The sequence below is a fragment of the Calonectris borealis genome, chromosome 1 (assembly GCF_964195595.1).
Source record: "Calonectris borealis chromosome 1, bCalBor7.hap1.2, whole genome shotgun sequence".
Classification (NCBI taxonomy): domain Eukaryota; kingdom Metazoa; phylum Chordata; class Aves; order Procellariiformes; family Procellariidae; genus Calonectris; species Calonectris borealis.
Window position 1 is genome coordinate 71347561 of NC_134312.1, and position 17348 is coordinate 71364908.

A 17348-nucleotide genomic window follows, 5' to 3' on the forward strand; every position below is an offset into this window, starting at 1 on the left:
GCTGCTGATGCTACTGCCAGAAACCTTATGTTTTCCTGCCTCAGTGAAATGCTTTTGCCACACTCTTGTCATCATTAATGATATTTAATACAGCCCATAATGTGCTACCATTACCCTTGGCCACAGGAAAACATGGTTTGTACCTGAAGCTGCTCACAGTCTTTCTCATTTGGGCCTTATCTGCACTCAAGACGTCTCCCAGCATAACACTTTGGTCGCCTTTTTTCTTTTAGCTGTTACTGTAACACCAATAAATAGTTCAGTGTGCAATGCAGTAGAAAATCACCACAGATAGCTCCCCTCGCTATACCAGGATGACGACATGACTGAATGCTGTTTTACAGGGCTGTAACAACAACCAAAGACTTGTAATACTCTAAACTACAGTGGTATATTTAAAGTGGCACAATTTTAGAGCACAGACAAGGCCTTATTTACCACTTGAGGTATAACAGCTGCATAAAAAATTATATTCCATAGATAAATCATCCCATGATGGTGGCAAAATACTGCATTTAGCATCTCTCTGTGCCAGTAAGAGACCCAACAAGGTTTCAGACACCTGCTAATGGAAAACAGAGAGGATGCTTCTTTTTATTACCTTCAAAGTTTTTTGATATTAAGCTTGGTATTTATGAGAAGTTACTGATTTTATTTCCCCTGTGGAAATTCAAACTTTGCTAAAGAACAAAGAGAAAGATTTTCCAGTGTTTTCTTGATTTTTCAACAAGTTGCGATACTGAGCTTTTGTATTCCCTAATCCAAACCTGTGCTGATCATATCTCAGGAGACATTATTGTGGAAAGAAATATTGAGCTACATTGTCCCCACTCAGCGTGCATTCCGTGCCACAGAGGGACAGGGTACTTGTCACCTATCACTTGCTGCTCCCTGAATGTCAGGTAGATCCCATATGCAGTCAGGTTCCCAGAGTAAATACTAACCTCCTAATGCTGCGGTAGTGTCTATCATTTGGGAACAGCTGGAGTGTTATAGAATCTGTTCATTTTCCTTTCTTTTCAAAAGTTCAGAGAGGACGTTGGGGTTTCCTGGAGATCCAGCTTTCTTTTATCTACCACCTCTGCCACCAGTTAGTTACTTAAGCAGATAAGGCTGAAGAAAATACTGCCCAAGCATGTTTTTGAAAGTAGGTTAGACTGTATTCTGTTTTTCACAACACATAAAGTGAGCTACAATCACATGCCACATCGGAGAACATAATTTAGCTTTACACTTCCTCATATTTAACTCTTTATGTCTTCTGCTATTCGGTACCTGTTCATAAGTACACAGCATATGTGTGAGAAGGAGAAATAAGTGGGATCAAATTAATATTGCTGCTAGTTTTGGAACATCATCATGGCAGGACTCCACAGCAAGCAAGTGCACGGCAGTGGCATGTATTCTTACTGGCTGTGAAAACCTTCTGTACAACTCACACAAACCCTACCAATCCATTGGATTTCTGATCATTTTGGATTTCTGATACATTCAATATTGCTTCCAGGTCATAAGCATTCAACTGATGTCCCACTTGATGTTCCATGCTTCCATCAAGCAGGCGTTTGCCACATGCACGGTGTTCCCTTTGTACCTGGACGGGGGCAGCTGGGCCATTGAGGAAGAGACCAACACAGATTTCTTGAACCCCACAGGACACCACCTCACCATTTCCAACCGGGCAGTGCACCCAGAAGCTAGTACAACATGTGAGCTTCCTACTAATACAAGGTTTCAAAGTGAGATATACCTTCAGAAAGTGAGGCCAATAAGCAAAATTACTCTGTTATTACAGCTTTGTTAAAGTTTTAGCTCACTATACTTTTCTACTCAGCTGAGTCCTTCCACTTCAGCTGATAGCAAGGATCTAGTGCAACTCTAGCCTTGGGACAGAAAGATACTGACCAGGCAGTGAAAAGCTATCAGCCTCAGCAAACTTACAGATACCATGGTTCACTGACTAACTGAATTGCATTCATGCAGCTCTCGTCATGAGAAATATGCTGGGTAAGTTCAGGGACAGGTTAACATGCCATTGATTTATAAACTTTCTAATATTTTTTTTTTTTGCATGAAACAGTTTCTAGAAAAGGACTGGGTTTATTTTTTAAAGCAGTTCTAAAGTAAGCTAGGTATCAATGAAAGCTGTCAGATACCTAGTAATGCGATTCTTTCTTTTCCTTTTTTTTTTTAACAGAATGGGAAGAAATAAGTTCTCCAATAAATCCCTGCTTGGTGTTTCTAAATGCTGGTCAGGACAAGCCCTCCCCAGGAGTTTAAATTTCTGTAGTCCATTCAGCCTTCTGCCCGTTGGCTGCAGCTACCAACAAAGCCTTATTTAACAAGTGCCAGTTGTGACAGTACATTTTGCAATGCTGAAGGACCAAAGGGCGCACAACTTGCTCTGAGAAAAATGCCTCGCCTCAGTTGGGGAGACTGTGAAGCAACAAAAACTGCAATAAAAAAACAACTAGTATTGAGGAACTTCTGCCTGATAAAGACTGAAAAATATTTTAAACCTCATTAGAAAAATAAAGTTTGCCTATTTCTCCTGTTTCATACACTGTGCAGGCAATGAACACATATGCTGTCACATTCATATTTTATGGGCTTTTTTTTTCCCCCCAAACCTTCGTACCTCAGATTTGAACTTTAAACTTGTGACAGTGTTATGTTCATTAGAATAAGAATCACTTGCTATTTCCATTGCAAAGCTCCCTTCCAGAGGTTATCTTAGCTGTTTTATAAATCATATCAGGAGGAAAGCTGGCATAAAGGTTGACAGCTCACTCTGGATAATCATTTCCCCTTCTCTTAAGTGACTTTAAGGAGAAAGGAGCGTGTAGCTTGCCAGTTTGGTTTTTAGTGGTCAAGCATCCCCATCTAACCACCAACACACTGACTAAATTAGCTTTTAAGCATTTTACTGAAATGCAGGAAAACCACAATCCTGCTCAGAAGGAGAAAGAGTTTCAAACATTCATCAGCTATCAAGCCATATTTTCTCTGTCCTCCCAGTGCAGAGCTCATTACACAGAACGGCATGAACTCCAAAGCCCTTTGACATAAGCTGGCACTTGAAGGGAGGCTGGGGTTTAGATTACTGTTGATTTATCAGCTTCCTCAAGAGTCGGATTGATTAGACTAATGGCTTATATGGGATATGATTTCAGGAAAAAAGTCCTAAATCGTGGGGGCAGACAAATGAAGCAAGTTAGTTCTTGTAGGAAACAGAAGCTACGACTCAGGTTAACAGCCTATTAAGTAGAAACTTAAAGGGAATAAACAGGCACTGAAAGAATCCTGGGTTTAGGAGAAAAGGTCACCTTCTGTATTATAATTTTTCTACATACATTAATACAACGAAATCCTGGGCAGAGAGACTGAAGCAGTCTGGAAACGGTGCCAAATCTTGCCAGGCTGAGTTAGAAGGGGGAAAAAAAAGAAAGAAAACTGTCCCTTTAACACTGCACTTCACCATGACCTGATTACAGGCTATTTGCAATCGACAGGAATCTTCCACTGTTTCTATTGGTCTTTGGAGCCCGTGTGGTTGGAAGAGAAGGGTTCCCTATAGCAGGTAAAGTGGGGGGGTCAGAGACAGCAGATAGAGAGCCTTACTTGGAAGTTGGTTGTGATAGTAGCAAATATTAAGGAAGAAAAAACCTGAGAATATTAACTTGAAATGTAAGTATGATTCGTCTGCTAATCACTGCATCTATCCGTGAAGCTGTTGTCTCTTATTTAAATAAGGATAAGACTGTCCTTTATAAAATGGATAATCCTGAAAGTGTGTATCAGTAACTAAGATATAGGGAGCTTATTTTCTCACTGTCTTATAATACAGAATCAGAAGACTAATTCAATTCAATGCCATTAGGAAGAATAAAATCCAACTCTGAAAAAACAATACCTTTTTACCCAGCATAATTGAACTTTGAAATTAATTTCTCTCGGAAGCCAAGAACTTGACAAGATACAAAAAGGGACTGGGTATTTACGCAGACAATGAAAATTATATATAGAATTATTAATTTTGAGGAACATTTGGAAAAAATGTTGAATTTTATACTTCAGATATTTAGCAACTGTAAACTGACCAGCCCAAACTGACAAAGACAATGAGTAGTTCAATTTTGTTAGCTGCAAATAAATAGTTAACTGTAGTGGTGTGGAAATAAAGGAACTTCTGAAAGTAGAACAGAATCTGAATCTTAGGCAATACCTGGAACGAAATACTGCCAGTTAAAGACATATTACACAAAGCACTACACATTGCAGATATTACTAATTCTCAGTCTTTCCCTACTTTTATTAAGCTGATCTTAGCTTGTACAACACCCCAGGAACCAGATGAACCTTGTACCTAGTACACCCGGGTAGTTTCAGAGCTTGGCAGCCTATTTACATTGATGGAAGAGTTTATATATAAGTATTATACAATCATTTACACATGTAAATCTTAAAAAGATAAAGGGTTACATGAGACGCCACCCAGTAAAGTGGGTCAGAGTTGAAGGCGTGTTTGCAGATAGGCGGGAGAACCCTGAATAGCTTCCCCTATCAGCTCCTTGCTACATGGTGCTGGGTCTTTATTTCCCAGGCCTGTCAGGCTCCCTCAAGTCCACATGAAGAAGATGTTTTAAAATGCACAGATTCCTAGTCTGGTGCAAAACCACTGAGTAATGTTTACCTGATTTTTTGACATGAGGAGTTTTCATTAGCAGCAGCAGCAGAGCTGGGTGTGCACTTGCTGTTAAGCAGGTATTATGTCTAGCTCTCATCTGTCACTAGGTTAAATGCAGAGAAACAGAACTAGGAGGCAAATACAAAATTGATATTGTGTTTGCGCTAAAGGAAGCAAGGAGGTGAGGAAATTCTGAACCAAAGCTTCTGCATAGTGTCTTCGACCTAACTTGTTTTCAGTGTTGTTCCATGTATTCCACTAACTGGCAAACTGCACAAAAATGTCACTTTCATGCTCATTGAATGCAAATTCATGGAAATGAAACATGGGAACTATTAAAAAAGAGGCAATGACTTGGGACAAGAAGGACCATATCTAATTTCTAGTGAAACTACCTTAAGAAGATAAGTAGTTAGAACTGGCTTCATTTTTCGTGTAGCCATTAACTTCTTCAGCGAGAATCTGCTGGAACAAAGATGCAGCTATTCCAGAGCCTGGCCCAGCGTTGTTATTGAAGTTAAGACGGAATTGTGCTTTTAACTTTGCAGCTTGTGATGAAAGAAAGTTGTTGCATCAGGGGGAGTTCCTGGCAATACTATCTCAGATTCCCAGAGACGAGCTTGCCTTGGGTAATCTCACAGAAAACAGCGCAACGTGGCCGGGTGCCGAGGTCAGTGACAAGCTTAGGACACAAAATAAGAACCACTTGGGCCCACTGTCCCCAGGAGCACAAATGACATAAAGCATCTTTCAAGAAGACAGCAGTATTCTTCTCCCACTGTGAAACCAGCCTCTCCCTGTTTTGCTGCTTATTTTTAGCTTTGGTCAGAGATGTGAAAAGGCTAGGGTGGTACTCACTTCTCCCTTGCACCTCCTTGGCAGTTTCTAAGGACATAGCTTCATTTCACCATGTGTGCTCTCTGAGAGACAGAGAGATCATTCACGGGCGTTAGTAATTGTTTGGGACAAGAAATGCCTGGGAAACGGCCATATGTGTGGAGGTTCATTTCAATGGGAATTAAACATCAGTGCACCTAGAGGGCCATTTACATTTTGCCTTTGATTTGGACATGGAGATAATCTTATTCTTGTAAAGATGTAGTTTATGCAGAATTCATAACAATGCCTGATACTCCAGTTACATCTCTGTGTTCTAAAAGCATTGCGGTGTGGTGTGGGATGAAAACATTGCCTTGTTTACTCCAGACTCACCTTAAACCCCTCACACAGATTTTACATCGCTTTTTGCATTTTGCTATTATAGATGCCAAGCCATTAGTATGCCTACCCTCTTGTACTAACCCGAAATTATTAAATTAAATGTTTATGATTATGGCTGTATTTCAGTGTTTCTTGAATGCGGACAGTTCAATACAATTTCTGACCTGCACATGCTTGCCGCCTGGGGGCTGTGAGTCATGTTTGTTTTAAAAGAGGCAGCACTCACCGACTGTCACTCACCTGGGTTATTAGAAACAGAGCACTTTAAGAATTACTCTGCCACCTCCTCACCTCTAAATATAGCTAGCGTGCGTGGGTCTTAAGCAATTTAGCTAGTCTGAGAAAAGGTCTCATTCCAAATAATCAATTAAAAATCCATCATTTTAAGAACTATGTGGGCCTCAGGCCAAATGCATCTTGGATGTAATACCTTTGACTGTTTAATGCTGATATTAATTATTTGTATTACAGCTCCAGATCCTAACTCAGAATGAGATTTCTTTGCACTAGCAAGTAACAAGACCTGTTCCAAAGAGCGAACTATTTAAGCAGGCATGATGGACAAAGAGCAGCAGCAGAAAATCATCGTTATTCCCTGCTTCACGGATGGGAAACTGAAAGACAGATTCAATGACCTGCCAAGGGTCACATAGGAAAAAAAGTAATTCATAAATCCCAGTACAAGGTCTTAAGCCATGAGATTTCCTCTCATTCTTTAATCCATAATAAAACACCACAGATGTCTAAGAATCTAATATCTACAAAATTGTTTCAAGGTCTATAGGCGCGATACAATTAATTTCCATTAAGAGCAATGTGATGTGACAGCATTCCATACTGACCTGAAAAGTAGGCCTGAAGAATTTGCAGTTTTTTTAATATTCTTTTAATAGAGAATATAAAAATCAGGGAGAGTCTAATTAAAATAAAAATGAGGGGAAACAGTTGCCAAATGTTTGACCCAAAGTAACTAAAACCAAAGTAACTGATTCAGGAAGCAAACCAATTTAAAAAAAAAATTCAGGTCTAAAAAAAGCAAAGTCTATAAGTGAAAATATTTATAATGGGTTTTCCTTTTTTAAATGAGAGCGTTGTTTTTCACTGTTATGTGTTCTGTTGGCTTGAGCTTTAGGGCTGTACTTGGTCACATTTTTTAACTCCCTCCTCCCCTATTAGCACAAAGGATTACCAAGAGAAATTCTCACAGATTCACCTGCCTGAAGGATTTGGATTTCAGGAAAAACATCAAGTATCAAAGAACTTGCAACATGATCACAAGAATCAACAACGCTGAATTGTGTAGGTCAGTACCTGCCCGTTGTAAGGAAGAAGTTAAGCACTGTGGGGGAAGTTCAACTCACCCAGCCCCCATAAGGCCAACACAGAGAGCTTCCATAAATACCTGAATTCCTTCTACCCAAATCGCTCGGTAGTCTTTTTCAGGTATTTCCACAAATGTCATCACTAGGTTGTGCAGTAGATAAGCAGGCCTCAGCATGTATAACCTTTGAATCTTCCCACCACTCTCTCTTATTGCTTGTTAAACTAGTAGTAAAAGTAAAAAAATTTTACTACTGCTCCAGCGTAAATTTGTGCACAATATACACATTATTGACATTAATGCAATTGCACAGTTAAGCATATATATCCACTTTTAGGTGTTGTGACAGGTCTGACTTTTATTTTACGCTTTTAAAGCATGTAGCTAAACTGGAACATGTAGCTACTGCGCCAGTTAAAATATCAAATAACAGTACTCATGTTATTTTTAATAAAGCATGCTACATTTAGAGCATTGATGCCACAACATAAGTGGAGAAATTATACCACGTTTCATTACAACCTGTCCTAATCCTCCATGATTGCTGATATGTAAATCAAACTGATAAAAGACTTTAAGAAAACCCCTGGCTAGTACATTTTAACCACCACTCATTCTGCGGAAAGACATTACAATACAATACTCTTTTCCTTCCTTCCAATGTTATACAATGAACTTTGATTCTCTAAGGAATTTACACAGGGAGCCAACCAGTGTTCCTTGTTAAAACTAATGCACAAAAGTGCAGAAGTGAAAAATTAAGTTTGCTGCTTTATAAGAGACGTCGAGATTACTGGCTGGCATGGACTTACTAGATGGAAACTTTGTCCCATCAGTGTTTATTCTGACAAGTTATCTCTAGCTGTTGTAGGGTAAAGTTCTTAGGAAATATATGCCATTGCTATCAGTCTCTGCGCTTGTGAGAGTTAAACTGCAGATAGGCCCTAGTCATTCAACATCCACTCTATGATTCTTCTTTATCACTGGGAAAATTCAGGTTTAAAGGAGGTGCCGCTACTTGTGACTGGGCTTATTTTTCGAAAGCATAAAAATAATTGAAATCCTTGTGAGTAACTTAAGCTGAGTGTGAGCCATATCTCACAAGTTAGAAAAAAAATATCCGTTGGCTTCGATAGGATTTGAATCAAGTCTATTGCAGTGGAAGAAACAAGTCAACTACTCTTATTTCTGCAAGAATGGTAGTTAAAGGACTTGACTTCAGGTGAGTATCAGCCCATTAAGCAATAGTTATATTTTACGTGTTTCTGAACGTATCATAAAAGGTCATGAAACTTTCTAGGTGGCTTGTTTATTCAATAAAATTTAGTAAAGAAGGAAACCTGCACTGATGCTCATGATTGAATAGAATGTCCATAGAGTTTAACAGAACCTTCTGTGGAAGGCCAGTAGCAGAAAGACCACATTCAGGCAAATCAGGCCGCTGTAATGTGCCTTTGACCTCCCTTACGTAGCATTAATATCAATTTATCTGCCTTGTCATGGGAAGAGTAGAGGGAATACTGAATGGTAAGAAGGAATGATAAGAGTCCCTGAACTGGCTTCAAAAGTAGAGTGGGCACAATTTCAGAGACACTTTTTAGAGCCTAAAAATGAAACAGTGCACCTGAAAATTCAGAATTAAATGACTGAAGTAACTGAAGTAAAGATTTAAAGAAAACATGAACTAAGAGTAATGGTGAACATATACATAGTTAAAATATATGGGCCTAGAATCTGCCCCTGGGTTATAAGGTTATGCAGGGTGGGTAAAGGGGTTTATTTATGCTGCTGAACAGCCACTAGCTTTGCTGTAGACTGGGAAGGCAATGAAGTGACTGAGCACGCCATGCAGTGCAGTGCTAACAGCTGAGAAAAATGAAAGAAGGGTGGGAAAAAACTACACCCCCAAACTAGGGATAGTCACTTAACTTCATTACAAGTTAATTATGTAACTGTTATAAAGTTAAGGGGCAAATCCTGCAGTCTTGTTTAGGAAGAACAGTCAGTTTCAGCGCAAGGGAGGACAGAACTTGGCTTCCATCCTAGAGTAAGCACAACATCTGAAGCTTCCTCTTCAAAAGGCTGCCCATCAATAAGGATGGATTGTTACAACAGATGCGTGTGATAAAAACCACTCTGTGAACACCTGGGCATGGTACTTAGCAATAGGCTTCAACTATTACTTAGCTACTGCGGTGAGACAGTTGTTGGTTTCTAGGTCACCAAAGTCCAGACAACATGGAGTTAGAAGGATTGTGTACTATTCATGGACTTGAACTTAATTGACTGTAGATACAGAGTTTTCTGGAAAAGGATATTTAACATTTACTGAACATACGGTCTAAAGTAGTTGGTCTTTTCATTGACTTTGGTAGACTTTGGATCACAATTTGAAAGATCAAAAGCTACTACACACAGAGACATTTATGAAACCCACAAGGTAGAAGTGGAGCATCAAATCTTCATCCCTGCTATCATAATGTCAGGATGGCTAGTGACCAAAAGTCATCATCTGACAATTAATTGTTCAGTTGGCTGTTGAAACAAGTTCAGGATCTTAGTTCACTTCCCAACAAATGACAGTATGTGACTGTTGCAGCAGCATTTTTGTCAGACTTCACAGGAGGATCCAAGAACTGAGCTGTCGTCATTGACTGGTTATTCTCTCACCTCTTCTTGTAGTTCATTCAGGTCATTGTTGAGGTGGGTATAACAAGCCTTTCTATTCCTGTCCTTGGAATAAGGAGGGGGGGAGCAACATATTATCTGCCCTTTTAGGAAGATTGTAATTTGCCTGCCTCACCTCAGATTTAGTTATCTGATTAATCAGGTAACTCTCTACTCAGTACAAAGCATTACAAAGTGAACTTGGCCAATATGGACCACATTATTATTATTGAATCAACTTTTATTTGTTTGTATCTCATGAACTACTGCATAACTGGCCTCAGTGTGACTGTACGTACAGTGCTCCATACTGTGCACACCTGAGCAAGATCATTATTCTTCATCATCCCTTGCTGAGCCTGAACATTACAGCAGAAAACATAAAAACATATACACACATAAAGTCCCTACAAAGGGTTAAAGAAGACTTTGAAAAATTTCTGTTGGGGATCTGTTTGCAAGATGATTTCTCTGAGCTCAAATGGGCTATAAAGAGTCAGGAAGAAAATATGTAAAAGGCATGAATATGACCGCTATTCAATAACTTTTTGACAATTGTTGTCAGTAAGACCATCTGATGAAACAGAAATAAATTAATTTCTTGGACAAGGCAGTAAATGACTGGATCTGCACACATATGACTATTTTTTGTTCTTAAAAGCACCGTTTTCAAGCATACTCCCACAAATGCTAACAGTGTGAGTGCACACACATACAGAATCTTGAGGCACTGAAATTTAATGCATCACAAAACAACCCTTTTAAAAGAAGCAGTGAGGATGGAATGAAAACCCACTAAAGCAAAGGAACTAATTCTGAAATCAGGATGCATCAGTACCTGTGTCTCTATTGGACTGCAGTGCCCAAATATATATCCATTCAAACATGGTTTATCTAATAGCAGTCATGCAATCTCACTAGAGGTAGTGAAGCAACATTACTACAAATTTCCCTGCTCTTAACATATGTCGCATCCTTTCTCTGACTGCATTCTAATCCAGGATTTTTTGGAAGGCAAATTACTTTACAGGACACCTCCCAATAGCATTAAGAACATGGGTCTCTGATTCATTTTGCCTTTTGTGTTCCACGCTCCCTCACAATATACAGATCCTCAGTTTGTACCTTCTTGTAGCTTCTTTACTTCACTAAAGCTAAAAGTCTAGCTCATGATCTGCATACTCTGAGACACTTTTGCCAGGGCAATATGACATGGACTAAGAGGAGGATGCATGTCAAGTACCTTCGCTTTGTTCTGTTCTTAGGATACAGTCAATCCCATTTTTCCAACTCTCTCTTCCATGTGTAATCCCACCAAAATCCCTTATTCAGCTTCACAAGAAAGTAATTTTTCTTGTACAAAGACAGTTCATGCTACTATTAGAGGCCAATAAGAAGATATTGCCCTTTGCAAATATGCATCTGTGTAGAAATTAGGATGGGGTGAGGAGCATCAAGAGCTCAGTTCCCGATACTCTTGGTGTAGCCACCAGGCTGGGAAGCCAATCCTCCATGGAAAGGGGCAAAATCCTGCTATCCTCAAAGTGGGAAGGTGCTTATTTTTCTTTTAGGAACACTTTCTCATCCTCTCTTGCTGCAGAGCTCCTACAGTCATTTTATACATATACATATATTGATGATTCACTATAGCTACTGTCAAGGACGTATTTTTCCCTCAGCTTCAATATACCCAAATATATAGTAAAATGCCTTAGCCAATAGGTGAGTGGCTCATTCCTGCTGAAAGAAGGCAAGGTTATTGCCTTGCAATCCTTCCCGTGTAAGGAGGCACGTATGGTTTTTCATGGCTCAGAAAAGCAGCAGGAAGAAACCTGGTTTTGCTCCATGAGGAGGTGACCTGCCCTAGATCTCTACCATCTCACAATGTGACGACTGCTCTGAATTCAACACTCTTGAACACTCTAACTCTCAGAGTGCTGGAGATGGGAGAAGGAAAGGGGTGAATTCAGGTCTTTTCCTGCTGCATGCAAGAAAGAGGCTCTGTTCCTCCTGCTTACCTCCACCCCAGGCAAAGCCTGTGGATACCTTCTCTGCAGAAAGGCAGAAGGGAGTATTTCAGAGCTCCCGTGTGCAGTGCACACAGGTAAGAAAATCTTGCCCTAAATGTGAAAAGACAGATTACAGCGGGAAAAAAACAACCACCCAACAAAAACTCGCACAGCTACCAGAACTATGTTATTGAGGATGCTATTTGTCATCCGCTGTATAATAGAGCATACATTTTGAAACAGGCTGGCAATTCCATTTCATTCACTTCTTCTCTTTCCTATTCCACAAGTGTCATTGAAAGTAAGCAGCAAAGTCACCCTCTTCATGAATTTCTCAAACTGAAATGCTCTCCTGAGGATTGTTATCCTGCTGCTATGTGATCTAGTCTGGAAGCCTCCATGTACCAAATTAAAGAGAACTCTATGAATCAAAGCTGTGAGACTTGATACTGAAGTATATAATGAGCACAAGAGCACGTAAGGCCCAGTCCTGCTCCCACAGAAATGAGCAGCAAGGGTCTGATTCTGATTTTGCTTATCCAGCTATAAATCAAGTGCAACTTCACTGAAGCATACATCAGTAAAAAGTGAACAAGCAGTCTTTCAGCCACTAAATTCCCAACATATCACACACTGTATTTAGTACAAAACACTGTCCCAGCTTGACTTTGCCTGCAGGGTCATCCTGGGAGAAAATGCTGAGGAAATGTTCAAACTGTGTCTTAAGAGAAAAGTGGTTATGATACAGTGGAGAAGTGGGTTAGCAGAGCCTACTGAGCCCCTGCCAACTGCCCATATGCAGAAAAAAAGAAGCAGGGATCCTTCTTAGAAACCAAACTAAGCAAGAGTACTTCTCTCCCTCTGCTATACTGCCAGATCTTCCTGAATCCAGAGCTGGAGGCAGGATTTGATGACCAGACAGCTATTAAGAGATTCCATAAAATTTTATGTGTTTATGAGCACTCTTTATTCAAGCTAAATAGACAGTGCAGCTGAATATCCCTTTGTACGGTGAGACTTAAAACAACATAAGAGCACCAAGCTAAGCCGCAATCTGTTATATCGGCCAAAAGATTTTCACCAGGACTAGTTAGAATTGCAATGGCAGGGAAATTGATTAGTTGCAACAGATTGTAACAGAGAAACACTGGTTATCATGGCTTGGGGGAAAAAAAAATTTTTCTTAAGTCATAACACTCATCTGAATGGCAAGGTTGAAGCTATGAGAAAGAAAATTGCCCATTTCTACCAGAGGAATGTATGATTTTGTGATGTTCTTTGTAAATGGGATTGCACCAATGAACATCATCACTACTGGAGAGAATAATTGCATCCCCATCTTATCACCTCTTCATCTTTTTAATGAGAATTACCGGGCAAAGCACCATACACTGGGTCACAACACTGCCCAAAGAGGATTTGTGTTTGGGTAGTGTCTGAATATGAATTTGTAGCCCACTATTACTGGTCATTGTATGGACCACTAAATGAAAAATGGTCCCTGTCCCAATTAACTTTTAAATCATTTACACAACTCCTTTTTTTACAAGTTAAAAGCCAGAGTAAGACGCAGACTCTTGCCTTGCTGCTGTGGTTTGTTTGTTTTTATTTCCCATCCCAGGGCTTTAGGGAATGTGTCTCTGCTAAGTATTTCTGCAGCTGTTCAAAAGCAATCTTACTGCACAATACAGTATCTGAATAATTGTCTCAGGTGACTATTAAAGTCTACTGCAGCACCATAAAACCATGAGGAGTAATCTTGCACCACAGCAGAAAATACCCAACAGCCAACCCTGCAGAGTGTCGTTCCTGTTAGCAGAGAGCTACTGCAACCGAGTGAAGATTCAGGAAGACAGAAAGAGCACAGGGAAGGCTCTGGATCTTAAATTGTTCCTTTTCTTGCCAACTAAGCAAAAGTTGCTGATTGTTAAATATTGAATTGTCTGTATTCATCCCTAGCCAACTGAAGTCAATGGACTTACATCGGGGAGGACTTTAACCCATTACATGTGAAATGTTTGTCTTCTTTCCTTCTCTGTCTCTCCTTTCAGCCTTTTATATACTGCAGTAGAGAAACCCCTTTAAAGCCTAATGTATGGTAATACAATTTAATTGTGGTTGGTTGGCCTGTTGGGGATAAAATGTGCTGGTTCCAAGTAATTTTGCTGACTCTAAACTTGGCTCTGTACAGAGAGCTGGAGGAGGGGAGGTTGCTAATAAAAATAGCTGTGCTACCTGGGAAGGCTCTGCATACTGCAAAGGAACTGTTGGAGTAGGCCCTGTAATTGCAGATAATTGATTTTTTAAAACAATGATGTTTGGCTCACACTGACTACACAGTTTGCCTCTTCAGCCTTACATAAGAACAACTCACACACAAATTTAACTCCCAGACAGGCACATTTTGGGCACTCATTCCCCACAGAGCAGAATGTACTCACTCTGTATTCATTACACAACTTCTTTCAAGCTGTGAGTTGGAGACAGCTGAATTGTTGAAGGCAGGAATCTCCAGCCTTCACTTCCTGTAGGATGACAACAGACACCCAAAAGCTGGGGCGCCTGTTTCCTCTCCCCACACCCTCTGATCTAGTACTTCTACAGAATCCCACCCACAGTCCTACCCCCAGATCAGTGATAAATGCCAGTTGACACGACAGGGGTTTACTACTGATCAATACCTTGCTTACATGCAACACTTAAGTTCTTTCTTCCACATGGTTACTCCTCAAAAATAACCACCTGCGCAGGAGCGCACCTCTCTTTGCCTGCCTTCAGCTCTCATAAGCATCTCCAAAATGCCAGGCAGAAGCTGCTCTATTAGCTAAACATGGCTCATGTCCCACCAGTGAGATACATACAATGTGCGCTAAGAAACTCCAATTTTAGATGACCAATAATGAGCAACAGGACCATTCAGCCTATTGACATTCAACTGTGATAGGAATCCAGTTAAGATTAACAGTGACCAAAGGTTCAGACCATCATGGAGCAGTTTAGTACCCTCATGGAAAAATGAGCTTGCTTCAGTCCACAGGGCCTAGCTCTTTCACTGCCTTATATAAACACCTACATCTACAAGAGTATAAAAACCTCACAGTATGGGAGCACTTTAAAAGTTAACTTTATAACTTCACCTATTTGTCTATAGACATACTAGGTCTGTATGTCTACAGATATCTCCAGTATCTGTAAAGTTTTTGCTTGTTTACTTCTAGGAATCTTTTGTCTACAGAGATACCTTGGCAACTTCTTGCTAGATACTTTCAATCATCTCTGTGTCTTCTCAGTAGCTCACTTAAACTGACTGTAAGCCTTCTATGTGCATTTGGAGTGGCACCGTAGCAAGAAACCTTCCGGTTTGGTCTCCAGCTTTGTAATTTTCTTGTGCCACTAGAGCAGCGCAGTAGTATCACAAGGAAAACTTGTCTTTAGTGGGCTCTTCTATTCATGATTAAAACCTCAATGTCTTAAAACTCATTTTGCTCTCTGTACTTTGTCTCCTTTCTGTTCAATCTGTGAAGTGAAACTTGATAACCTTTCTGCTTTTATAATGAATATTTTTCTCCTTCTGCTACTTCAGTGTTATTTTAAAGGATCAGATTTTGTTCTGCAAGCTGTATTTAATAATGCTTAGCAAATAACTCTTCTCACTGGATTAGTTTAAAAGTAACCTACTATGGTTTCTGCAAAATCTGTTTTATTGGCACATCTGAGCATTATAATGATATCGACTCTCTCATGACCTTTAATGATATACAATATCTTGCTTTCCTAATAAAAACAATTGTACAGATCAAATAGCATCCAAAAAGCTGAGGTTAATGCCCTTTTCCCTTCAGAACAGCACAGGATTTTAAATACCTCACCGCATATGCATTACTGTCAGCTGCAAAGCTCGTTCTGTGCTGCAGATGTATTTTCAGAAGTGAGACCGTTGCTAGAGTATTCATGTGCAGTGAAAGAGGAATCAACGCAAAAAATGATCCATGATGTGCTTATATATAGACCTAATGAAAAGGTTTACCCTTATGCCCGCCAATCCCTTTCTGAATTGTTCCTCAACTGGGACACCAAGCTGTGTAGGGCACCAGTCTACAGACATGTTTCATGTGTTGGAGTATTTCTTATGATACGTCCACATCACGACTTTTGATCCCCGTCTTGCATATTCCTTGTAGCAATGGTGCTACTTGCTGGAAGGCGGTAAGCAACTTTTGAGAATAACCTTACTCATTGTCACTTTAAATGACCAGCAAATGAGCTTTGTGGGATTTTTGAATAATGTATTCACAACGTATAACTGAGCAGACGATCAGCAGATATGACCATTCTTGTGCTTTGTGGAGATTGTCTCCTTTCACCTACTCTCACTGCTTTTTCATCACCACCCACTGTGACTGGTCACTTAAATTATATACTATTGTTTCCGCCGCATAAGTGAGCAACTGGAATTCTTCAACCAGCCTGAAATCCACTACTGAGAACTGTTTTCCTCTGAACAGTGGCCTGAATAAAAGAGACGGATGGGTGGACACAGCTGTTTTCGAGTTAGAAGCTCAACCAAAAGGCAGCTTATGCCAGAGAAGCCTTCACTGAGCTGTATCCAGCAGGAAACGTTCCTAGCTGAAGAAAGATCCTTTCTTGCTGTTTTTGAAGCAGTTCCCCAGAGAAACCAGAGAGCAGTTTGAGATCCTCTGAAGCAGAAGCATGTGAATCACAGCAAAATTACATAGGTGTCAACATTTGATATAGTGAAAGTGCTTTCTAACCAGAGGGTGTAGGTTTTAATGGAGTAGCACAAAAACTGACTCTGGTCCATTATACTGAACATTACAAAATACTTTTGGCATTTAAACAGTATTTCAGAATTGAAGTTAAAATAAGGACTGAATCTTAGTGTTCATGATTTTTTTTTACTCTGTAAATCGTTGGTTGATTTAATGCAGGAGGCATAATTTGTCAATTTTACAGAAGAGCTATTTGAGGAAACAACTAATTTATGTTAGGAAGGGGGTGGTGAACAGAAGCTTCAGGTGTGGTGAAAATGTATTGTTGGTGCCTTCTTTACCACTCTAATTATGGTGAATAAATGGAGCCAGAGAAGGAGGCAGGATGGAACAAGGCTGATCAATACATGCCTCTCCCTCACCTTCCCTGCAGTCAAAAGAGAATGATTGCACTTATCTGGCCGCCTTCGGGAGTATCTATTCCTTGCTGGAGGTTAAATGAAAAACTCTTGTATTCCTACTTTTGTGCTGACCCTAAATTTGTGTCCTGATTCTACTGTCTCTGGCTATATGGATAGTTCTTCAAGTCAATGGGAAAATTGTCATGAAAAAGGGTTGCTCACGTGAATGAGGTTTGCAAGATCAAGCCCTTCATGATCAGTATAACCCTGGGCATCGGGCTGATACGGCATCCCTGATTTACAAGAGTAATC